Source organism: Primulina eburnea, unplaced genomic scaffold (genome assembly GCF_022965805.1).
Source record: "Primulina eburnea isolate SZY01 unplaced genomic scaffold, ASM2296580v1 ctg433, whole genome shotgun sequence".
Lineage (NCBI taxonomy): Eukaryota > Viridiplantae > Streptophyta > Magnoliopsida > Lamiales > Gesneriaceae > Primulina > Primulina eburnea.
Genome location: NW_027331249.1, coordinates 378,097 through 406,027, shown reverse-complemented (window position 1 = coordinate 406,027; position 27,931 = coordinate 378,097). Strand labels below are relative to the sequence as shown.

At 39.7% G+C, this 27,931-nt stretch overlaps 1 pseudogene; it reads right to left on the bottom strand.

Moving 5' to 3' along the window:
* Positions 1-213: 213 nt before the first annotated feature.
* Positions 214-20,392, bottom strand: LOC140821136 (uncharacterized; annotated as a pseudogene).
* Between the last annotated feature and the right edge of the window lie 7,539 nt (positions 20,393-27,931).

Here is a 27,931-nt window from a genome sequence, read left to right as displayed (position 1 = left end):
TTTGACACGGAAGTGCAGACCGCGGGTGCGCTACAGACTGGACCGCAGGTGCGGTACAGTCTCGGGAAAAAAAAAATTAAAAAAAAAATTAAAAAAAAATAATTTTTTTTTTAGCAAGAATGCGGGTGCGGCCCTGTTTTTAGCGCGGGTGCGCTACAGCTTCGGCAATTTGACCGCAGGTGCGGTCCCTGTTTGAGCGCGGGTGCGCTGGACCTTGGGCAATTGCACTTGAATAACATTCCAAAGACCTCCAATATTATTCCCATGGTTCCCAACCTCCTCTAATTTAGACATCAAACTTGTAGGACTTCCTTGATAGCTCATCATGAGTCCTTGAAGTGCATCTTTAAACTTCTTGCTTCTTCCCCTCGTTATAGGTCCTTCAGGCAACTCCAACGACTCCCATGCTTTCTTTGGCGCTTGATCAACCACGTTTGCATCATTCTCCCCTTCTTGAAAAGGATTTGTCCTCAAATCTTGATCATCTCCTACATCAAACAACGAAAGATCACTAACATTAAAAGTAGAACTGACATTATACTCACCTGGCAGATCAAGTTTATATGCATTGTCGTTGATCCTTTCAATTACTTGAAATGGTCCATCACCCCTAGGTAAAAGCTTTGAACGTCGCTTCTCTGGAAATCTTTCGTTCCTTAAGTGCAACCACACCCAATCTCCCTTTTCAAAAACCATCTTTTTCCTTCCCTTGTTGGCTTGCTTCGTGTATTGTAAATTCTTCTTCTCGTTGGTATCCTTGACCTTCTCATGCAAACTTCTAACGAATTCAGCTTTCTTCTGGCCATCCATGTTCAACCTTTCACTCACAGGTAAAGACATCAAATCCAACGGAGTCAAAGGATTAAAACCATATACAACTTCAAATGGTGAATAATTCGTAGTAGAATGCACACTACGATTATAAGCAAACTCAACAAATGACAAACATTCTTCCCAATTTTTCAAGTTCTTTTTGAGTATATCACGCAAAAGTGTTCCTAGAGTTCTATTAACAACTTCAGTTTGTCCATCTGTTTGAGGATGACATGTAGTAGAAAACAACAATTTTGTGCCAAGTTTAGCCCATAACGTTTTCCAAAAATAACTCAAGAATTTAACATCACGGTCCGAAACAATAGTCCTAGGCATGCCATGCAACCTAACGACTTCTCTAAAGAATAGATCCGCAATGTGAGATGCATCATCAGTTTTGTGACAAGCAATAAAATGTGCCATCTTAGAGAATCTATCAACAACAACAAATATTGAATCCCTCCCCTTCTTTGTCCTAGGCAACCCCAAAACAAAGTCCATAGAAATATCAACCCAAGGTTCACTAGGGACGGGAAGTGGTGTATACAAGCCATGTGGTTGTGTTTTAGATTTAGCTTGTCTACAAGTAATGCACTTATCACACACACGCTCAACGTCACGTTTCATGTGTGGCCAATAGAAGTGTTCATGCAATGCACTTAAAGTTTTAGACACACCAAAATGCCCCATTAAGCCACCCCCATGTGCCTCCCTAACAAGTAATTCACGAATGGATGATCTAGGGACGCACAACCTATCTTCTTTAAACAAGAAACCATGATGCAAATAAAATTTGTCATGTGGACCATGCATACATATTTCAAATACAATCTTAAAATCCTCATCTAGCACATATAATTCCATCACATGATCAAACCCCAAAACTTTAGACTCCAAAGTAGAGATTAGTACATACCTTCGTGATAGTGCGTCAGCCACTACATTTTCCTTACCTTGTTTGTACTTGATGATGTAGGGAAATGTACCTATGAATGCAACCCACTTGGCATGCCGCTTGTTCAACTTCTGCTGCCCCTTAAGGTGCTTAAGAGACTCATGATCCGTATGAATCACAAACTCTTTAGGCCTCAAATAGTGTTGCCACACCTCCAAAGTCCTCACAAGCGCGTACAACTCCTTGTCATACGTTGGATCGTTCAGTGCTGCTCCATTGAGCTTCTCACTAAAGTATGCCACCGGCCGTCCTCCTTGCATCAAAACACCACCAATACCTACACCTGAAGCATCACATTCAATTTCAAAAGTATTAGAAAAATCAGGCAAAACAAGTAAAGGCGCTGTGACACCTTGACCCGTTACAATTAAAATACAGCGGAATTTAAAATTTTCACACAATTGGAAGGAGTTTCAAAATACATTTCCAAATATCATCAAAAGTATCAACATGATCAACTAAATGATACATCAAAATACAAAACATCATTTTAATGATCATGTACAAAATATTGTTTGCAAAACAAACTACTTCCTTCCATTCTTCGTATGCATATGACCCCAATCCATAGTCAACGTCCTGGCCCGTCGCTCTTATCTGCATCACATGAAAATAACTGAAATGAGTATAAAACTCAGCAAGTGAAACTCTTACATAACAATGAACATATCATACTCTGTAAAACATAGCTTTGAAATCATTAAATACCATCAACTCTGAAACATGAATATCATAGCAATAGCAATAACAATGAGATGGTATTTCTCTTTACTCTGGTTGGATTGATATCAATAGTAACTCTGTCTGTGGTGCTCGTATCCCAATCGATATAAACCGATAACTCTGAGGGATATAAGCCTATGGTTGTTGATCAACTAATTGCATGCAATCTCTGACTATGTATCTATCAGTCCAATAAAACATTTGAAACTCTCTCTTGGCATTTAATCAATCACTTTGAAGTCTATACTCTATGTATTCCCTTTTCAATAATATGAGACATAAAAATGTCCCCAATATACATAGCAATGGAATCAATACATAATCAAGAATCAATTGAAGGGAATAACACAATAAAACCTTTGAAACACAATACATATACTATCATGTGAGCACAAGGGATGAAATTCCACTTACAAACCACAAGAACACCTCAATCTAAGCTCTTGAACAACACCTACAACAAATAATCCATAAATAACACCAACATCAACTCAATAATCAAGACCCCATGTCAATTAATCCATAAATCCAACAAATACAACAAACCCAAATCACCTCTCTTCCAAAACCATAAAATAATTACACCAAAAGCTTACCTTAGCTTCCTAGCACCAAGGAGAACCTCAATCTCAAGTCGAATCGCCAACTAAAAGCTTGGATTGAAGATAGGAAGCAAAGAAAATGGAAGAAAACCCTATTCTTGGAGAGAAAAGTCGAAATGGAAGGGAAGAGAATGAGTAAAGTGAAGCCAACTACCCACTTAAAATCTCGAACAGTAACCCGAAATGCGCGACCACGGGTGCGCTACTCAAAGCACCGCGGGTGCAGCATGCTCACGGCACTCCACCAATTTTCTGAAATACTCGGACCGCGGGTGCGGCGCTGCACATACCGCGGGTGCGGTCTCTACCGCGGGTGCGGTCTCAACATTACCGCGGGTGCGGTGATGCCACGGCCTTCCAACAACAAAATTATGAACAATACACCGCGGGGGCACTCCTACTATGAGCGCGGGTGCACTCTGGTCAAAGCAATGAACACCACTCATGCAACTAAAATCAATCCGAAACACTGAAACAACGCAACCAACAACAACTACACCTCAAAACAATAATAACCAACAATACTATGGCCCATAAACACAACTCTAAACATCTAATCAAATAACCCAAATAAACATACAAAACTTAAACCATACAGTACACCGGGCTCGGCTATTACAATCTCCCCTCCTTAGAGGAATTTCGTCCTCGAAATTGACGTCACTGCACGAACAACTCAGGATACTTCTCTCTCATCTCATCATCTGATTCCCACGTAGCCTCTTCAATCAAATGATTCCTCCAAAGGACTTTAACGATGCCGATCTCTTTGTTCCTCAAAACTTTAACTTTGCGGTCCAGAATCTGAACTGGAATCTCTTGGTACGTCAAATTCGGCGTCAAGTCCAATGGCTCGTGGCGAAGAACATGGGAAGGATTCGCAACATACTTCCTGAGCATCGATACGTGAAAAACATGGTGAACTCTGTCAAGATCTGGCGGTAGGGCTAACCTGTAGGCTCGATCACCAACTCTGTCCAAGATCTCAAAGGGACCAATAATCCTCGGACTCAACTTACCCTTCTTGCCAAACCGCATCACACCCTTGAGAGGTGCAATCTTCAAGAAAACATGGTCGCCAACCTCAAACTGCAACGGTCTGCGACGAACATCCGCATAGCTCTTCTGTCTCGACTGAGCAGTCTTCATCCTCTCACGGATAACCGCAACAACGTCGGCTGTCTGTTGGACCAACTCTGGTCCCAACATCTTCCTCTCACCAACCTCATCCCAATACAAGGGAGATCTACACTTCCTGCCATAAAGTGCTTCGTACGGTGCCATCCCAATCGTCGCGTGGTAGCTATTGTTGTACGTGAACTCCACAAGAGGCAATTTGGAATTCCAGCTACCAGAATAATCAATAGTACAAGCTCTGAGCATATCTTCTAGAATCTGAATAACTCTCTCTGACTGACCGTCGCTCTGAGGGTGATAAGCTGTACTGAAAGCTAACCGTGAACCCATAGCTCTGTGCAAACTCTTCCAAAACTCTGAGGTAAATCTAGGGTCACGATCAGACACAATCGACACAGGGACACCGTGAAGTCTAACGATCTCTGCTATATAATCCTCGGCATACTGGTTCATGGAATACGTCGTCTTGACTGGAAGAAAGTGCGCTGACTTGGTCAATCGATCAACAATAACCCAAATGGAATTGAAAACCTTCTGCGTCCTAGGAAGACCAGTCACGAAATCCATCGTAATATGCTCCCACTTCCACTGAGGAATCGGCAAAGATAGCAATGTCCCAGCAGGTCTCTGGTGCTCAATCTTCACCTGCTGACAAGTTAGGCACTGAGAAATGAACATAGCAATATCTTTCTTCATACCTGGCCACCAGTAAAGTCGACGAAGATCCTGATACATTTTGGTGCTGCCTGGATGTATCGAATATGGCGCGGTATGAGCCTCTGTCAAGACGTCTCGCCGAATATCATCACCAACGGGAACACAAATACGGCCTCTGAAAGTCACCAAACCATCACCATTCAACGCAAACTCTGAGTTACCTCTCTCCTCAGCTCTAGCTCTCAAATCTGACAACTGAACATCATCAGTCTGCTCTCTACGGATCCTGTCCGTCAATGTAGCCCGAATAACAAACGCTGAAAAGCGAGCAATGGTCCCCGGAACTACCAAAGAAATCTCCTCTCTCTAGCAAGTCCAACAACAACGGTCTCTGAATCAAAGAACTCAAAGATGAACTCGACTTACGGCTCAAAGCGTCTGCCACAACATTCGCCTTCCCTGGGTGGTAACTGATCGTCACATCATAGTTTTTGACAAGCTCTAACCACCGCCTCTGCCGCATATTGAGCTCTTTCTGAGAGAACAAATACTTCAAACTCTTGTGGTCTGTGAAAATTTCACACTTTTCGCCATACAAATAATGTCGCCAAATCTTCAAGGCGAAAACCACAGCTGCTAGCTCCAAATCATGCGTCGGATAATTCTTCTCATAATCTTTCAACTGGCGAGAAGCATAGGCGATAACCTTACCTCGCTGCATCAGCACTGCACCAAGGCCTTTCTTCGACGCATCGGTATACACAACGAAATCCTCTGAACCACATGGCAATGAAAGAACAGGAGCTGTCGTCAATCTATCCTTCAACTCTTGAAATGCACTCTGGCAATCAATGGACCACTCGAACTTCACAGTCTTCCTAGTCAAATTGGTCAATGGCAAGGCAATCTTGGAGAAATCTGAAATAAAGCGACGATAATAACCCGCCAAACCAAGGAAACTGCGTACCTCAGAAACAGTAGTAGGAATAGGCCACTTCTGAACTGCCTCAATCTTCACTGGATCAACAGCTATGCCATCTTTCGAAACAACTTGGCCTAGAAAAGAAATCCGATCCAACCAAAATTCACACTTCTTCAACTTGGCAAACAGCCTCTTCTTCCTCAACAAACGGAGAACAACTCTGAGATGCTCGGCATGAAGCTCCCTGGTCTTGGAATAGATCAAGATGTCGTCGATGAAGACAATGACGAAGCTATCCAAATAAGGCTTGAACACACGGTTCATCAGATCCATGAAAACTGAAGGAGCATTGGTCAGACCAAAAGACATCACAAGAAACTCATAATGACCGTACCTGGTCCGGAACGCTGTCTTAGGGATATCTGACTCCCTAACCTTCAACTGATAGTAGCCAGACCGAAGATCAATCTTCGAAAATACAGTGGCACCCTGAAGTTGGTCAAATAGATCGTCAATCCGTGGCAACGGATACTTGTTCTTGATCGTCACTTTGTTGAGCTCCCTATAGTCGATACACAGCCGCAAAGACCCATCTTTCTTCTTAACGAAAAGAACCGGAGCTCCCCAAGGTGAAGAACTCGGACGAATAAAACCCTTGTCCAAAAGATCCTGCAACTGCGTCTTCAACTCCTTCATCTCAGTAGGGGCCATCCTATACGGAGCCTTAGAAATAGGAACCGTACCTGGAGCTAAATCAATCACAAACTCAACGTCTCTGTCCGGCGGCAAACCCGGCACATCATCTTCAATCACATCAGCAAACTCCCTCACAACATCAATATCATCAATATTCAACTTAATCATTCTATCCACATCCACAATCGAAGCCATAAATACATCAGAACCTCTACACATCAACTTCTCAGCCTCAAGACAAGAAATAAAAGGAAGGACCCAGCGAAGTACCTGCACTGGCGAGAACTCCTCCCTTAATGCTATCATCTGCAAAGGTCACCATCTTAGCAACGCAATCAATAACAGCACGATAGGTCGACAGCCAATCCATGCCAAGAATAACATCAAAGGCAACCATCGAGATAACAATCAAATCAGCAAAAACAACTCGCTCCTCAATACGAATAGGGCATGCATAAACAATAGACGTCGGGCACAACACGTCCCCCGAAGGCAATAAAACATTCAACTGGAGGGGAAGAACAGAAGGAACTATACCCGACGATCTCAAAAACAATTCAGACATAAAAGAATGAGTAGCACCAGTATCAATCAAAGTCGTAGCTACTCTGCCTGAAATCAAAATGGTACTAGAGATCACAGAAGAATCATGGTTAATACCTTTCTTGGTCATCGAAAAGATACGACCCTGCACTCTATCCTTGCTCGCTCGCCTGGGACAATCTCTGGCAATGTGGTCTGCCGTGCCACAACGATAACAAGAATGAATGCCAAATCTGCACTCTCCTCGGTGATGTCTGCTGCACTTAGGACACAGAGGCTTCTCAGGATCAACTGGAACTGACGGTGGTCTAGGACTCGGTTCTATCTTGCCTTTCCCTTTGAAACGATCCTTGCCTCTCTGATTCGAGCCCTGGCCTCTCTGAACACTAGCTTGATGCCTCTCCTGCCTCTCTCTGGCGATGTCCTTCTCGTCTTATTCGGCCAACAACACCTTCGACACGATCTCTTTGAAAGTCACAGCTTTGGACATGTTGATATCCCTCCTGATCTCTGCTCGAAGGCCTCGAATGAAGTGAGCGCCCTTGTCCTTGTCATTTGAAGCAATATACGGAGCAAAAAGACAACCCTCTTCAAACTTGAAAATATATTCGTCAACGTTCATGCTCCCCTGTCGAAGCTCCAAGAACTCCGTAACCTTCCTCGCTCGAAGTGCGTCGGGGAAATACTTGTCATAGAAAAGATCGGTGAACTCTGTCCACTTCAAAGCTGAAACATCGACACCAACCTTAGTGGCATTCCACCAGATACGTGCAGCCTTTACCAACATGAATACTGCACAGCTGACCCTGTCTTTGTCTTCGTACTGGAGATGATCGAAGATAGCTTCAAGAGCTTTGATCCACTCTACAGCAACTAACGGATCAGTGCTCCCTGCATACTCTGGCGGATCCATTCTCTTAAAAGCAGAAAAGACGGCATCAGTGCCAACTGTCTGAGCTACTTGGCCTCTCACTTGGCCTCTACCCTGTCCTGTTCCTTGCAATCGAAGCAGCTTCTGAATCTGCTCGCTATGGACTTTGGCCTGCTCTTTAAGCAACTTGCCGAACTCGTCGACAACTCTCGAGGAAGAACTATCCTCACCCTCTACAGCTTTCCTCTTAGGAGGCATACTCTACAATGTGCTCACAAAAGACATATCAATAGATAACAATGGATAGATGCAAAGAAAACATACCCGGACAGTCGAAAGTAGACGAAGTCATATGCATTGGTCCGAAGAACGGTGCTCTGATACCACTAAATGTGACACCTTGACCCGTTACAATTAAAATACAGCGGAATTTAAAATTTTCTTACAATTGGAAGGAGTTTCAAAATACATTTCCAAATATCATCAAAAGTATCAACATGATCAACTAAATGATACATCAAAATACAAAACATCATTTTAATGATCATGTACAAAATATTGTTTGCAAAACAAACTACTTCCTTCCATTCTTCGTATGCATATGACCCCAATCCACAGTCAACGTCCTGGCCCGTCGCTCTTATCTGCATCACATGAAAATAACTGAAATGAGTATAAAACTCAGCAAGTGAAACTCTTACATAATAATGAATATATCATACTCTGTAAAACATAGCTTTGAAATCATTAAATACCATCAACTCTGAAACATGAATATCATAGCAATAGCAATAACAATGAGATGGTATTTCTCTTTACTCTGGTTGGATTGATATCAATAGTAACTCTGTCTGTGGTGCTCGTATCCCAATCGATATAAACCGATAACTCTGAGGGATATAAGCCTATGGTCGTTGATCAACTAATTGCATGCAATCTCTGACTATGCATCTATCAATCCAATAAAACATTTGAAACTCTCTCTTGGCATTTAATCAATCACTTTGAAGTCTATACTCTTTGTATTCCCTTTTCAATAATATGAGACATAAAAATGTCCCCAATATACATAACAATGGAATCAATACATAATCAAGAATCAATTGAAGGGAATAACACAATAAAACCTTTGAAACACAATACATATACTATCATGTGAGCACAAGGGATGAAATTCCACTTACAAACCACAAGAACACCTCAATCTAAGCTCTTGAACAACACCTACAACAAATAATCCATAAATAACACCAACATCTACTCAATAATCAAGACCCCATGTCAATTAATCCATAAATCCAACAAATACAACAAACCCAAATCACCTCTCTTCCAAAACCATAAAATAATTACACCAAAAGCTTACCTTAGCTTCCTAGCACCAAGGAGAACCTCAATCTCAAGTCGAATCGCCAACTAAAAGCTTGGATTGAAGATAAGAAGCAAAGAAAATGGAAGAAAACCCTATTCTTGGAGAGAAAAAGTCGAAATGGAAGGGAAGAGAATGAGTAAAGTGATGCCAACTACCCACTTAAGATCTCGAACAGTAACCCGAAATACGCGACCGCGGGTGCGCTACTCAAAGCACCGCGGGTGCGGCATGCTCACGGCACTCCACCAATTTTCTGAAATACTCGGACCGCGGGTGCGGCGCTGCACACACCGCGGGTGCGGTCTCTACCGCGGGTGCGGTCTCAACACTACCGCGGGTACGGTGATGCCACGGCCCTCCAACAACAAAATTATGAACAGTACACCGCGGGGGCACTCCTACTATGAGCGCGGGTGCACTCTGGTCACGGCAATGAACACCACTCATGCAACTAAAATCAATCCGAAACACTGAAACAACGCAACCAACAACAACTACACCTCAAAACAATAATAACCCACAATACTATGGCCCATAAACACAACTCTAAACATCTAATCAAATAACCCAAATAAACATACAAAACTTAAACCATACCGTACACCGGGCTCGGCTATTACAGGCGCATTTATTAATTTTTGTTTAATAATATTAAAAGACTTCTCTTGCTCCTCGCCCCAATGGAATGAAATGTGCTTCTTAATCACCGCCGTCATCGGTGCCGCCAGTGTGCTAAAATCTTTTACAAACCTCCTATAGAAGCTTGCAAGGCCATGAAAGCTTCGAACTTGACTAACATTAGCAGGTGTTGGCCAATCTCGAATAGCACTTACCTTGTCCTCATCCACTTGTATCCCCTGTGAACTTACCACAAAACCAAGAAAGACAAGTTTGCTTGTACAAAAATCACATTTCTTAAGATTAGCATATAAATGTTCATCCCTAAGTGTTATCAGTACAAATCTTAAATGCTCAACATGCTCTTCTAAATATTTGCTATACACAAGAATATCATCAAAATAAACCACAACAAATTTCCCTATGTAAGCACGCAAGACATGATTCATCAACCTCATAAAGGTACTAGGAGCGTTAGTTAAGCCAAAAGGCATGACCATCCACTCATATAACCCGTATTTGGTTTTAAAAGCCGTTTTCCACTCATCACCTTCCCTCATCCTAATTTGGTGATAACCACTTTTCAAATCAATCTTACTAAAAATACATGCACCATGCAACTCATCTAACATATCATCTAGTCTAGGTATGGGATGCCTATACTTGATGGTTATGTTATTAATAGCCCTACAATCCACACACATACGCCATGAGCCATCATTCTTAGGAACTAGCAAAACAGGAACAACACAAGGAGACATAGACTCACGCACAAAACCCCTATCTAACAACTCACTTACCTGTAGTTGTAACTCCTTAGTCTCCTCCGGATTGCTTCTGTAAGCTGGACGATTTGGCAATACACTTCCGGGTACCAAATCAATTTGGTGCTCAATCCCCCTCAATGGTGGTAATCCTTGAGGTAGCTCCTCCGGAAATACATCTTCAAATTCCTGCAAAAGTGAAATAACAATGCTCGGAAGGGACCCGGATATATCACTTGTGTTAAGAGGATCTCCTTATAAACAATCAACACAAGTGGTTCATGTGTGTGCATCAATTGCTTCAACTCACTCTTTTGGGCCATATATTTTTTCTTTTTGGCCTCTTTCCTCTCATTTTCTTTTTCCTCATTTTTCTTTTGTATGGCTATCTCAATTTTTTTTATCACTTTTGTTTTTAGCCATTTCGTTTTTCTTTTCAAAGGCCATCTCACTTTTTAATTCACTCTTTCTTTCGGCCTCATCTCTCTTCTTTTTTTTCAATTGGTCCTCCAACACTTGCTTTGGGGACAAAGGAAGTAAAACAATGGTTTCTTTCTTGAGTACAAAAGAATATTTATTTCTAAACCCATCATGTGTCACTTGCCTATCATATTGCCATGGTCTCCCTAACAAAATATGACAAGCATGCATTGGCACCATATCACACAACACCTCATCAATATACTTCCCAATCGAAAAGGCAACCAAGACTTGTTTGTTCACTTTCACTTCAGCACAGTCATTCAACCACTGTAGCCTATATGGTTGGGGATGTTTCAAAGTAGGCAAGCTCAATTTTTCAACCATCTCAAGACTAGCAACATTGGTACAACTTCTTCCATCTATAATAAGATTGCAAACCTTGCCATTGACAAAACACCTAGTATGGAATAAGTTTTCCCTTTGGTTAGTTTCTTCTTCCTTGACTTGGGTACTCATTATACGCCTAGTCACTAACGCTTCTCCCACAACTGCCTCATATCCCTCATCAGGATCCTCTAATGCAGGTGTAATGCCCGAGAATTATCGAATAGATAAACCAAGATTATTAATCTTCGTTAACGTGAGACTCGGAAGATATGAGAATGCATGACATGCATTGAGGAAAGAAAAGACAAGATTATAAGGTGTTGCAAAGATCAAAAAAATTAGAAATTTAGAAGTTTGCAAGACCGCACCCGCAGTGCCAGCACGACCGCACCGCGGTGCATGTGAAGAAAATGAAGTGCAATTTCCGTAGCCACACCGCACCCGCGGTGTTAGACGCAGCGCACCCGCGCTAAGAACACCGCACCTGCGGTGCAACCAAGACCGCACCCGCGGTCGATGCTCTTGATTTTGGATAGTGCTGCCGAGAGCATGGCGCACCCGCGCTCATTGAGTTACCGCACCCGCGGTCTTACGTGCAACAAGAAAAGCTATGCCACGTTTTATATGGTTGCATGCAGTATATATATGAGAGTTACACGTGTTTTCTCTCAGAATTCATCAAAGGGTCGAAGCTTTTGGAGAGAAAATCCTTACGCCTTTTAGATTCGAGATTTCGAAGAATCCGTGCATCAGAATTCGAATCCGAACGCAGTATCGTGTTCCTCTCGACACGAGCTACACAAGGACGTAAGTTTTATTACGTTTTGAGATGTTTTGGAAATATGATGTTGCGAGAATTGCATGTAATTCTGATATGATTTTTCTGCTACCGTAGATATTATAGAATTGAAGTCAGATTTCAGAATAGACTATGTCTGGGATGGTTATGAATTGTGAAAGATATTGACTGAGATTTTGATATCAGAATTGTGTATTGCTGATTTTGAATATACCGATATTCAGATTATGAGTTCTGTTATTATTTATGTGATGTTCAGATTGACGGGGTTATTCAGATTGTATTGTTATGCCGTCGAAACATCAGTTGATTTATATTGATCAAATTCAGTATTGATTGAGATTGATCAGACTCTGTAACTATCCAGATTGTATGGTTATGTTGATGACATGACTCAGATTGTATCTTGTTCAGACATTGATCAGATTGTATAGTGAATTGAGTATTGATCAGAACAGATTGTATATTGAGGTAGTCATTGATACTATGTATTCGATATTGTCTTTTTCAGATTGAGATGGACAGATTGAATACAGATCATCGTCTTCGTCAGACAGGGGCGACAAAGGTATAATTCATGTGATATTCGGGAAGACACAACTCAAATAAGATCCTATTTGAGTTTCCCAGCAAAAATCACATACTAGCTTTATTGTCTATATTATGCTTTGTTTACAGATTGTTATACATTGCATTTTAAGATATTTATGCTCTGTTTACAGATTGTTATACATTGCATTTGAGATAGGAAAGTTTGACAGATAGTCAGACTTCTAGACGTTCGGTGTATCGTTACATAGGAGCAGACACCCTCCTATTGTAGATTATTCGATACAGATATGACCGAAGTCTAGGAATAAGACGTACATCGCCCCGATTTGGAGGGTAGGTGACAGACAGTGACGTCTTATTCACCCCGGGATCCCTAGAGTTATAGTTGAGTCGAGTCTAGACATGATTTGACTAGAACTGCATGCGTTTATGGTTGTGGTTTCATAGACTATGAAACCCATGTTTATTGCTTTCAGTTATGACAGCATGTTTATATGATTTGATTTAAATTGTATGTTTATCTGAATTGAATTGCATGCTTATTTTGAGTTGATTTCATAGATTATGAAATCTATTACTTTTGAATATGATTATGATAGCATGTTTTAAGATTTAGATTGTTTCTATACATGCTTACCATGTTTTATACTGGGATTTATTCTCACCGGAGTTATCCGGCTGTTGTCTTGTTTTGTATGTGTGCATGACAACAGGTGGGGCTGGATCAGGGTCAAGATGAGAAAGAGGCTGGACTAGAGAGCGTGGTGATTCCGGACTTACTGTAGATTTGGTTTTATTACTAGAACATATTAGTTGAACCTTAGATTAGTTAAAAGACTTTTGTATCTTTATACTGAATTGTAGTTTTATACAGATATGTATATTATTTAGATGCCATTACCTTCCGCACTTGTATTTTAAAAAGAAAATTTTTTTAGACCCTGTTTTATCTTAATTGATAATTAAATTCCAATGATGATTAAGAAGATGATTAGCGTCCGGGTCCCCACAACAGGTGGTATCAGAGCTGATAGTTCCTTTAGACTTAGATTATCAGAGCGATAGATCCTTTAGATTGAGATAGTAAGAGTTGATAGATTCTTCAGACTGAGATAGCAGAGAATGAGCGGGGTAGATTGAATTGTTTGTCCTTGCATGTGATTGCTAGCATGAGATTTATTTCAATGTTGACTACATTTTGTGTGCTAGCATGATTTATTGCTTTCCCTATTACATGTTGCTTGTTATCTGAGTTGTTTGCAGCATGTAATTACTAAGCCTGGATCAGAACCGAGTCTGAATCAGAGGTATATGATCAGAGGAGGGCTGAGACAGATTGTATAGATGGTGTACTAATCTGTTTGATATTCAGATATACCGCCTCGAAGAATTTCAGATAAGGGCAGTACTTCGTCTGAACAGAGAGATGTATCAGAAACTCAGTTAGAAGAAAAGATGAAGGAATTTGAGTTATTACAGCCGCCGGTTCTGAATGGTACCGAGACATCTGAAGATTGTCAGAATTGGTTTGATGATATAGAAATCTTGTTCGATTTACTTGACTGTACAGATGAACAGAGGGTTCAAATGGTGCCTTATCAGTTACGAGAAGCCGCCAGGAGTTGGTGGATTACCAGTAGAAGAATGTGGGCACAGAGAGGTACAGTGATGTCGTGGGAAATATTCAGAACTGAATTCTATCGAAGATTTTTCTCAGCTTCTTACCGAGAGGACCAGAAATTAGAGTTTGAGAATTTGAGCCAAGGGCCGCTGAATATTGACCAATATCTTGCTAAATTCTCTACTCTACTGCATTTTGCTCCTCATTTAGCTGGAAATGATGAAGCTATAGTAAATCAGTTCATCAGAGGGTTGAACTCAGAGGTAGTTGCATTTATGAATTTGCAGCGACCTTACCATTTTGCTGACATCCTGAGTAGAGCGAAGAGAGCTGAGGCGAGTCTGATTAGACAATTGACAAGGTTGTGTGTGAAGCCACCTCAGACACAGCAATCCCCTCTTCAATATGATCACGGTAGTACGAGTGGAAAACAAGATGTGCTGAAAGCTCGAAAGAAGCCATTCAAGAAGTTGGGAAGTGGTTCCTCTAGCTCCAGCGGTTCTAGTCCGAGTTATACTGGAGTGTATTGCAGAAGTTGCGGAGGGAGACATCCCACCGAGCAATGCCAGGGAGTGACTGGTAGATGCAATATTTGTGGACAGCCGGGACACTTTGCTAAAGTCTGTCCCCAGAAGCGTTCCCGAAGATTGTAGGAAACAGAGTTCAATTGAAAACACAGATCCAGAATTCACAACAGGTACTATTCGTTATGTTTCTATTGCATATGTATTGATATATACACTAATGCATTTGTTAAGAATATCTTTGACTGAGTGCATGGAGATATGCTGTATCTGTTGGGTTTGTATGTACTGTAGTATTGATGTCCTTGCTTGTTGAGGAAGTGTTGATATCAGAGATTTCTGTATATATTGTATACTACAGTAAGATGAGAAGGAAATAGAAATAGCTTATGATGTACTTGTGTTCCTGATTTGAACGCATTATTGATATGTATAGGCTGAACAAGTACAGAACTATGATAGATTCCAGTCAGGAAAGTATAAGATTCAGACCAGATATGGCTGATGAGTAGAGATTCACAGTAAGGATTCTAGATCTCGAATTCCTTTGATATCTGTGTTGTTTATGACTCGATTGATACAGAAAGGAACAGATGGTATCCTTATGTATTCAGTAGATATACTGAAATCGAGCCTAATATTGGCAGATCTGCCAGTATTGTACGAGTTGGCTGATATTGCCAGATAAGATTTCAGATTGCTTTATATCAGAAAGATAGAGTTCAGAATTGAATTGAGATCAGACATTGATTGTATGTTAGATTCAGTACAGAATGATACAGAATAAATTGAAAGATCAGTAGAAGAGTACCGACCACGAGTACATCTGATTTGTGATACTATTTGGCACGTGTCAGTATATTCAGAGATATTCTGATGAATTCTATGCTCATTATATCTATGAAATTTTGATATATTTGCAGTATCTGATTGACTGAATAGAATATTTGAAGATTGTATTCAGAATAGATGATATCTGATGTTAGTATACTGATTGATTTTGAGACAGTTGATATTGTGATCAGTGATTGATCAGATACCGATATCAGACAGATCAGAAAGTCAGAAATGTCAGAGTTGTCAGAGATTGATATTATAGGAGTTGACAGATTATCTGATATAATTGTGTTTTGAACTGCTTGAGAATTATTGCTCTAAATCAGTATTTGAGATATCTTATATTGTTTTGGGGAGCATATGTTATTTGCAGATGAGATATACCAGTTGATCAGAATGATATGAAGATGTTTACTAGAAATCCTTGTTTTATGAGTTCATTGAACTCACTAGATCTGTATAGGATATTGATACTTCGTTTCTGATTTGATATTACTATTATTTTGAATCCGTATATGCTGCAGATTATTGTGAACCAGTGAGAGTATATACAGTTCCAACCGAATCAGAGTTAAATTTGAGAGTTACAGCAGTTCAGAATGTGATCAGAATGTAACATATATGTGAATGTGTATTTTGTATGAAATTGACTAGCTTGTGATGTCAGAATGTTACAAAATTGTATAACAGAATTGATATTGACAGTCAGAGCCGAATACCAGGTAGGTATTTTTTCTTTACTTTATGTTATTAACTGATTTGTTTATACCGAATCTGAAATCACAGATAGTGTCAGAAATGCATTGTCGTGGATTCAGTGTTCATTTTGCTGACTGAGAATGTATGAGATTCGAACAGACAGGTATGTTATAGACAGATTAGATCAGTCGTGACAGAATTTGTACAGAAATGTTGGCAGAAATTGTACTGATACGTCTGAATCGCTAACAGAGAATACAGAAAGAAAGAAATCAGAAGATTTATTACAGACTTAGTATATTTCTGATTCGACATGGGGAGTATATTTCGATAAATTTCGTAATAAGATTATCCCAATATTTTCCAGATTGTGATATAATATGATTATGATTGACAAATTGTTCAATCTATATCTATTAGTTTGTACAAAATGATGTACAAACAGAACAAAATGACACAGATTGATGTCAGAACATAGTCAGAGTGACTAGAATGTAGAAGTAGACTATATCAGATTGTGATTGTGATTAAGTTTGCAATTATGGCAGACCATACCATAAGTTATTTTGCAGATTATTCACAGATTGACAGACAGTCAGAGTGTATGATCCAGATATTGGAAGATATCCAGAGAACTGTGATGGTGGATGTTAGCACTAATTGATATGACTTATTATCACTGCGTGACAGTAACTATCAGCTTATCAGATGGGTAATGAGATAGTTATAGGCAAGACAGTATACGGTGAATACTACAGATTTCTTTTGAAGAAAATTCAAAAGAAGATAAAGATAGTTCAGAATGAACAGATTGAAGAAACCAACGTCGGATGATGACGATTGGTATTTGAAGCTGAAGATGGTATATGTCCTTGATTAGGATAAACAGACTGGATAACACTATTGACATTGGGCTGTTATGAACTGTGATTGGTTTATACGGATGTTGTATAACCAACATGGCAAGATTGATTTTGTCAGAGTTACTTGAAGAAGTATTATGATAGCATACTTCATGAATTCGTATTCCAGATGGGGATCAGGGAGTTGAGTTTTGATTTAAACTCTAGTATACATTTCTTCTCGTATATCTCTAAATTGATTGTTTATGGGTTCGAGGACGAACTCAGATCTAAGAGGGGGAGAAATGTAATGCCCGAGAATTATCGAATTGATAAACCAAGATTATTAATCTTCGTTAACGTGAGACTCAGAAGATATGAGAATGCATGACATGCATTGAGGAAAGAAAAGACAAGATTATAAGGTGTTGCAAAGATCAAAAAAATTAGAAATTTAGAAGTTTGCAAGACCGCACCAGCAGTGCCAGCACGACCGCACCCGCGGTGCATGTGAAGAAAATGAAGTGCAATTTCCGTAGCCACACCGCACCCGCGGTGTTAGACGCAGCGCACCCGCGCTAAGAACACCGCACCTGCGGTGCAACCAAGACCGCACCCGCGGTTGATGCTCTTGATTTTGGATAGTGCTGCCGAGAGCATGGCGCACCCGCGCTCATTGAGTTACCGCACCCGCGGTCTTACGTGCAACAAGAAAAGCTATGCCACATTTTATATGGTTGCATGCAGTATATATATGAGAGTTACACGTGTTTTCTCTCAGAATTCATCAAAGGGCCTTTTAGATTCGAGTTTTCGAAGAATCCGTGCATCAGAATTCGAATCCGAACGCAGTATCGTGTTCCTCTCGACACGAGCTACACAAGGACGTAAGTTTTATTACGTTTTGAGATGTTTTGGAAATATGATGTTGCGAGAATTGCATGTGATTTAGATATGATGTTTCTGCTACCGTAGATATTATAGAATTGAAGTCAGATTTCAGAATAGACTATATCTGGGATGGTTATGAATTGTGAAAGATATTGACTGAGATTTTGATATCAGAATTGTGTATTGCTGATTTTGACGATATTCAGATTATGAGTTCTGTTATTATTTATGTGATGTTCAGATTGACGGGGTTATTCAGATTGTATTGTTATGCCGTCGAAACATCAGTTGATTTATATTGATCAAATTCAGTATTGATTGAGATTGATCAGACTCTGTAACTATCCAGATTGTATGGTTATGTTGATGATATGACTCAGATTGTATCTTGTTCAGACATTGATCAGATTGTATAGTGAATTGAGTATTGATCAGAACAGATTGTATATTGAGGTAGTCATTGATACTATGTATTCGATATTGTCTTTTTCAGATTGAGATGGACAGAGTTGAATACAGATCATCGTCTTCGTCAGACAGGGGCGAAAAAGGTATAATTCATGTGATATTCGGGAAGACACAACTCAAATAAGATCCTATTTGAGTTTCCCAGCAAAAATCACATACTAGCTTTATTGTCTATATTATGCTTTGTTTACAGATTGTTATACATTGCATTTTAAGATATTTATGCTCTGTTTACAGATTGTTATACATTGCATTTGAGATAGGAAAGTTTGACAGATAGTCAGACTTCTAGACGTTCGGTGTATCGTTACATAGGAGCAGACACCCTCCTATTGTAGATTATTCGATACAGATATGACCGAAGTCTAGGAATAAGACGTACGTCGCCCCGATTGGGAGGGTAGGTGACAGACAGTGACGTCTTATTCACCCCGGGATCCCTAGAGTTATAGTTGAGTCGAGTCTAGACATGATTTGACTAGAACTGCATGCGTTTATGGTTGTGGTTTCATAGACTATGAAACCCATGTTTATTGCTTTCAGTTATGACAGGTTTATATGATTTGATTTAAATTGTATGTTTATCTGAATTGAATTGCATGCTTATTTTGAGTTGATTTCATAGATTATGAAATCTACTACTTTTGAATATGATTATGATAGCATGTTTTAAGATTTAGATTGTTTCTATATACATGCTTACCATGTTTTATACTGGGATTTATTCTCACCGGAGTTATCCGGCTGTTGTCTTGTTTTGTATGTGTGCATGACAACAGGTGGGGCTGGATCAGGGTCAAGATGAGAAAGAGGCTGGACTAGAGAGCGTGGTGATTCCGGACTTACTGTAGATTTGGTTTTATTACTAGAACATAGTAGTTGAACCTTATATTAGTTAAAAGACTGTTGTATCTTTATACTGAATTGTAGTTTTATACAGATATGTATATTATTTAGATACCATTACCTTCCGCACTTGTATTTTAAAAAGAAAATTTTTTTAGACCCTGTTTTATCTTAATTGATAATTAAATCCCAATGATGATTAAGAAGATGATTAGCGTCCGGGTCCCCACAGCAGGCATCTCATCTTCATCCTCTCCATCATCTCCCTCACTATGAGATTCATACTCCCCATAATTATTCAACACCATCACCCTTTTATTGGGACATTGGCTAGCAATATGTCCAACTCCTTGACACCTAAAATATTTAATATCTCTAGAACGATTAATAGGGGTTTCAGGTTTACCTTGAATTCCCTGCTTAGGCGCCCCTTGTTTCATGTCAACTTTGGGCTTGACCACTACCTTGCTTTCTTCACGTTTAACAACATTGGAACACCAAGGTGTTGATGTATTCCCAGCTTGTGTGGTACGACCAACTCCTCTCCTCTTGAGTTGTTGCTCCACTTTTATCGCCATCTGCACCATTTCATCTAGATCCAAGTAATGTCTAAGCTCCACTTGATCTTGAATTTCCCTGTTCAAACCACACAGAAAACGAGCCATAGTAGCCTCACTATCCTCATCTATGTTTGCTCTAATCATGACTACTTCCAATTCTTTATAGTAGTCCTCAACACTCTTCACACCTTGTCTCAAAGTTTGTAACTTCTTAAACATTTATCTATAGTAGTGATTTGGTACAAACCTTTTCCTCATTACGCTTTTCATATCCGCCCAAGTTTCTATAGGCCTCTCATTGCATCTCCTCTTAGTGGTCACTAATTGATCCCACCAAATAAGTGCATAATCAACAAATTCAACCACGGCCAACCTAACCTTCTTTTGTTCGGAATAATGGTGACAATCAAACACAAATTCAACTCGCTTTTCCCATTCTAAATAAGCCTCTGGATCCGACTTACCATTGAACGACGGAATTTTCATCTTAATGCTACCTATGTTATTATCTTCCTTATTCCCATCATCGTACCTACCACGTAAGGCTTCTCTTCTTCCCCTACCAAATCCTCTACCTCTTCCGCTTCTACCCCAATTCTCGTTTTGACTCTCCTCTTCTCCTTCCAACTCATAATCATCCTCTTCTTCATCCACTCTACCCAAACCTTTAGGCTTAGATTTATTTTCACTCGTACTAACTTCAAGCCTATCCAATCTCTCATATAAAGGATCCAATTCGGCCCTCAACATTCTACTAAAATGCCCAAATAACGCCTCCATTTGAACCTTAGATAACCCCTGGTTCGAATTCTCTCCTACTTCCCTCTCCATTTTAATTTCAGATTTTGTACCTGCAATAAAATGTTAGTAGAAATAAAAGATTTTCCTCACCCAAATTCTCACGATCACTCCAAAGAAATAACACTCGCACTCAAATTTTTTTTTCACTCAAATTTGATAGTTCTTTCAAAGGTGTGCTCAATCTTTATATATATATATATTTTTTTTATCAAACTAACAAGATTCAACTTTTGAACACTTGCAACTGTCTCACTTGGATTGCACAACAACAAGAACGATAGAATAACACTGAAACAATTTTTTTTTTTCCGATGATTCTGGATATTCAAATGACAAAGGATGATAGAAATAACGTAGATCTTAAAATAGAACAAAGGATAACACAAAACTGAAACAGAATGAATTTTTGTTTTTGTTTTTGATAGATATGACGATAGAAAAAAAAAAGACCACAGATCTGAGAACAAAACAAAGGATAGTCAGATCTGAAAATAACAACAAAGATAACTTACTTGAATTCAATGAGCCAAAGCTCTGATACCCAATGATACGAATCCTCGTACAAATGAAAGGCAAGCACGAATATAGAAATCGCACCCTCAATTCAATAACAAACAAGGAACGATTATTGTGTCCCGATCTTTTGAAACAAGTAACGATTTTTTGATATTCACCTCTAAGCGATTATAACTTAGCAACAAATATCAACGAATAAACAATTGAATTTCAAACGAACCTTCAAAAAACTTGTTTTGACAATCCGTGCGAAAAACAATCGACAAACGCCACAAAGATGCAATCTTTGATAAGTTTGATTTTTAAACACAAAGCACAAGCCTTGCAAATTGAGAGAAATCTCAAGTGTTTGTATATTCCAACTTCAATAATTCGTTCATCAATAAAACAATCATTATATAATAATACAATAACAAGAAAGTAGTGTGAAAAGGCTAAACAAAAGTAACTAGCAATTATGACACGGAAGTGCAGACCGCGGGTGCGCTACAGACTGGACCACGGGTGCAGTACAGTCTCGGGAAAAAAAAAATTAAAAAAAAAATTAAATTTTTTTTTTTAAGCAAGACCGCGGGTGCGGCCCTGTTTTTAGCGCGGGTGCGCTACAACTTCGGCAATTTGACCGCGGGTGCGGTCCCTGTTTGAGCGCGGGTGCGCTGTACCTTCGGCAAGTGCACTTGAATAACATTCCAAAGACCTCCAATATTATTCCCATGCTTCCCAACCTCCTCTAATTTAGACATCAAACTTGTAGGACTTCCTTGATAGCTCATCATGAGTCCTTGAAGTGCATCTTTAAACTTCTTGCTTCTTCCCCTCGTTATAGGTCCTTCAGGCAACTCCAACGACTCCCATGCTTTCTTTGGCGCTTGATCAACCACGTTTGCATCATTCTTAGTCCTAGGCAACCCCAAAATAAAGTCCATAGAAATGTCAATCCAAGTTCTTTTTAAGAATAACACGCAAAAGTGTTCCCAAAGTTCTATTGACAACTTCAGTTTGTCCATCAGTTTGAGGATGACAAGTAGTAGAAAACAATAATTTTGTACCAAGTTTAGCCCATAAAGTCTTCCGAAAGTAACTCAAGAATTTAACATCGCGACCAGAAACAATAGTCCTAGGCATGCCATGCAACCTAGCGACTTCTCTAAAGAACAAATCCGCAATGTTTGAAGCATCATCGGTTTTATGACAAGCTATAAAATGTACCATCTTAGAGAATCTATCCACAACAACAAAAATAGAATCCCTCCCCTTCTTAGTCCTAGGCAACCCCAAAATAAAGTGCATAGAAATGTCAATCTATGTTCTTTTTAAGTATAGCACGAAAAAGTGTTCCCAAAGTTCTATTTACGACTTCAGTTTGTCCATCCGTTTGAGGATGACAAGTAGTAGAAAACAACAATTTTGTGCCAAGTTTAGCCCATAAAGTCTTCCCAAAGTAACTCAAGAATTTAACATCGCGACCAGAAACAATAGTCCTAGGCATGCCATGCAACTTAGAGACTTCTCTAAAGAACAAATCCGTAATGTTTGAAGCATCATCGGTTTTATGACAAGCTATAAAATGTGCCATCTTAGAGAATCTATCCACAACAACAAAAATAGAATCCCTCCCCTTCTTAGTCCTAGGCAACCCCAAAATAAAGTCCATAGAAATGTAAATCCAAGTTCTTCTTAAGAATAACACGCAAAAGGGTTCCCAAAGTTCTATTGACAACTTCAGTTTGTCCATCCGTTTGAGGATGACAAGTAGTAGAAAACAACAATTTTGTGCCAAGTTTAGCCCATAAAGTCTTCCAAAAGTAACTCAAGAATTTAACATCGCGACCAGAAACAATAGTCCTATGCCATGCAACCTAGCGACTTCTCTAAAGAACAAATCCGCAATGTTTGAAGCATCATCGGTTTTATGACAAGCTATAAAATGTGCCATCTTAGAGAATCTATCCACAACAACAAAAATAGAATCCCTCCCCTTCTTAGTCCTAGGCAACCCCAAAATAAAGTCCATAGAAATGTCAATCTAAGTTCTTTTTAAGTATAGCACGCAAAAGTGTTCCCAAAGTTCTATTTACGACTTCAGTTTGTCCATCCGTTTGAGGATGACAAGTAGTAGAAAACAACAATTTTGTGTCAAGTTTAGCCCATAAAGTCTTCCGAAAGTAACTCAAGAATTTAACATCGCAACCAAAATCAATAGTCCTAGGCATGCCATGCAACCTAACGACTTCTCTAAAGAACAAATCCGCAATGTTTGAAGCATCATCGGTTTTATGACAAGCTATAAAATGTGTCATCTTAGAGAATCTATCCACAACAACAAAAATAGAATCCCTCCCCTTCTTAGTCCTAGGTAACCCCAAAATAAAGTCCATAGAAATGTCAATCCAAGTTCTATTTAAGAATAGTACGCAAAAGTGTTCCCAAAGTTTTATTGACAACTTCAGTTTGTCCATCCGTTTGAGGATGACAAGTAGTAGAAAACAACAATTTTGTTTCAAAGCTTAGCCCATAAATTCTTCTAAAAGTAACTCAAGAATTTAACATCGCGACCAGAAACAATATTCCTAGGCATGCCATGCAACCTAACGACTTCTCTAAAGAACAAATCCGCAATGTTTGAAGCATCATCGGTTTTATGACAAGTTATAAAATGTGCCATCTTAGAGAATCTATCAACAACAACAAAAATAGAATCCCTCCCCTTCTTAGTCCTAGGCAACCCCAAAATAAAGTCCATAGAAATGTCAATCCAAGTTCTTTTTAAGAATAGCACGCAAAATTGTTCCCAAAGTTCTATTGACGACTTCAGTTTGTCCATCCGTTTGAGAATGACAAGTAGTAGAAAACAACAATTTTGTGCCAAGTTTAGCCCATAAAGTATTCCAAAAGTAAATCAAGAATTTAACATCGCGACCAGAAACAATAGTCCTAGGCATGCCATGCAACCTAACGACTTCTCTAAAGAAAAAATCCGCCATGTTTGAAGCATCATCGGTTTTATGACAAGCTATAAAATGTGCCATCTTAGAGAATCTATCCACAACAACAAAAATATAATCCCTCCCCTTCTTAGTCCTAGGCAACCCCAAAATAAATCCATAGAAATGTCAATCCAAGTTCTTTTTAAGAATAACACGGAAAAGTGCTCCCAAAGTTCTATTGACAACTTCAGTTTGTCCATCCGTTTGAGGATGACAAGTAGTAGAAAACAACAATTTTGTGCCAAGTTTAGCCCATAAAGTATTCCAAAAGTAACTCAAGAATTTAACATCGCGACCAGAAACAATAGTCCTAGGCATGCCATGCAACCTAACGACTTCTCTAAAGAACAAAACCGCAATGTTTGAAGCATTATCGGTTTTATGACAAGCTATAAAATGTGCCATCTTAGAGAATCTATCCACAACAACAAAAATAGAATCCCTCCCCTTCTTAGTCCTAGGCAACCCCAAAATAAAGTCTATAGAAATGTCAATCCAAGTTCTTTTTGTAATAGCCCAGCCTGGTGAACGGTACGGTTTAAGTTTCGCATGTTTATTGGGTTATTTGATTTAGATGTTAAGAGCTGTGTTTTATGGGTTATAGTGTGGTTGGTTATTATTATTTTGTGGCATTGTTGATGTTCATGGATGGTGGTGGTATTGTGTCAGCGTTTCGGTTCGATTTTAGTTGCATAAGAGTTTGCTTTGGCCGTCACCGACCGCACCCGCGCACAGTGGGAGGACCGAACCCGCGGTCTAGTGTTGCATTTTGTTGGTTTGCCGAGAGCTCACCGCACCCGCGGTGTTAAGTGTACCGCACCCGCGGTGTAGGCACCGCACCCGCGGTAAGGATTTCACCGCACCCGCGGTCGACAATTTCAGAATTTTGAGTGGATGGCCGAGAGCTTAGCGCACCGCGGTGCACATTGGAGCGCACCCGCGGTCGCGCATAGTTGAAGCGTGTTTCGAGATTTTAAGTGTTATAAAGCATGAGTTGGTTCACTTTTTCCCCATTTCTTTCCTTCTTCTCGTTTCTTCTCTCTATAGGGAGACTAGGGTTTCTTCATTTCTTCCTTTATTTTCTTTAATCCAAGCTCTTAGTTGGTGATTGGTGTTGAGATCAAGATTATTCTTGGTGCTAGGAAGCTAAGATAAGCTTTTGGTGTTGTTTATTCTTGGTTTTGAGGTGAGAGATGATATGGGTTTATTGATTGTGTTGGTTTTATGGATTAGTTGGCATGGGTTCTTGGTTATTGAGTTGTTAATGGTGTTATTTATGGTTTATTGTTGTAGGATTTCAACCAAGAGTTTAGTTTGGAGGTTCCAAGTGGTAGTAAGTGGAATTTCATTCCTTGTGCTCACATGATAATATATGTATTGTTTTTCAATGGTTTTAATATGCTATTCCCTTCAATTGATTCATGTTTATGTATTGATACACTTGTTATATATATTGGAGGCATTTTATGTCTCAATTGTAAAAAGGGTATACAAGAGAAAAGAGTTTACAAAGTGTTTGTTTTAATGTCGAAGGCTGTGACGTTCAAGGAGATTGTGTCTAAGGTGTTGTTGGCTGAGCAAGACGAGAAAGACATTGATAGGGAGAGACAGGCGAGACAACAGGCCATTGCTCAGAGGGGTCAGGGCTCGAACCAAAGAGGAAATGATCGTTTCAAGGGGAAAGGCAAGATAGAGCCGAGTCCGAAACCACCAGCAGTTCCATCTGATCCCGAGAAGCCTTTGTGTCCCAAGTGCAGCAGGCATCATCGGGGAGAGTGCAGATTCGGCACTCACACTTGATATCGATGTGGTACTGCAGGTCATATTGCCAAAGACTGTCCAAGAGGAGCAAGTAAAGAGAAGGTTCAGGGTCGCATCTTTACCATGACGAAGGAAGGTATAAACCATGATTCTTCTGTGATCTCTAGCACTATTTTAATTTCAGGCAGAGTAGCTACGACATTGATTGATACAGGTGCTACTCATTATTTTATGTCTGAATTGTTTTTGAGATCTTTGGGTATAGTTCCTTCTGTTCTTCCCCTCCAGTTCAATGTTGTTTTGCCTTCGGGAGATGTGTTGTGATGCAAACACGGGTCGTCAAGCCCCAAGGAAAGCATGGGACCTTTTGCAGTTGCCGGAGGGACCAGTCACGAGCGGTCGATTAAAGAAGTTCAAGGAGACACTACAAGGGGTCATGAGTAGGCATGAAGGAGTCGTGATGCATGGGAGTGTGTTAGAAGACTAAAGGAATAGTATTCAAGTACTAATAGCATTGGCCGAGTCTGGATGGACCTGTACACGGACCTGCACACGGGGTCCGTGTTCTATACAACCTGAGGTGCCCATTTGACAGTATCTACACGGACCCGACGACGGACCCAGGCACGGGGTCCGTGCCCTATGTTATTGGCGAAGACAGTGTCTACACGGACCCGTACACGGAGGTGGGCACGGGGTCCGTGTCCCTTGTTTCCAACTGAAGTCTATTTACCGAGTGTACACGGACCCAGACACGGAGGTCTGCACGAGGTCCGTGCCTAGTGTTTTTCTGTGCGAATTATTTCCTTCTTTAGAGTTTTATTTTGTTAGGTAACTAGATTCTAGTAATCTTTTTGATATGTAAACCATATTGGACGAAATTTTACACACAATACATATATTATTTTGAGTTTATCAAACTTATGAGAATTTTCTCTCAACTCTTTCAAGGCTTTAGCTTTGTTAAATCAAATCAAACTTATCAAAGTTTATAACTTTGTGGTGTTTGTCGATCGTGCTTGTGCGGATTGTCGTAGGCGTCGTACTTCGAAGGTTCGTATCAAATTTCGATTATTATCCTCGTGTTTATTTGTTGCTAAACTTTTATAGTTTAGAGGTGAATAACACATCAATGACTTGATTCAAAAGATTGGGAAACACACGAGTCTTATTATCGTAATTAAATAGAGGGTGCGATTGCGTTTTAATCGTGTTTGCTATTTATTTGTATTGAGATTCACATCATTTGGTATCAGAGCATAGGTTTATTGAAATCAAGTAAGTTATCTTGTTATATTTCAGATCTGCGTTATTTCTTCAATCGTTTTCAGATCTGTTTCGTTCTATCGTTATTCAATTTTCGTGAAACAGTGTTTCTCGAAAATTAGGTCAATTTTCTTCATTTTTTTTGGGATTTTCGAGTTGTACTCGGCCTAAAATAAAAAAAATACAAAATTTCGAAAATTTGCCTACACAATTGTTTTGGTATATTGTTCTATTCCCTTTAGAGAGTCATATTCAATTGTCTTTCACAGTAAAAAAAAAATATTCCCTATATTCGAATTTCTTGTCTACACAGTCCAAGTGAGTCGGTCGCATTTGTTCACAAGTTTGAACCTTGATTGTTTGATATACCCAGAATACAAAGCTTGAGCACTTCCAAGAGAGCTCTCAAAATTTGAGTAATACACTTGAGTGCGAGTGACTTTTCTTTGGAGTGAACGGTGAGTATTTGTTGTGAGCA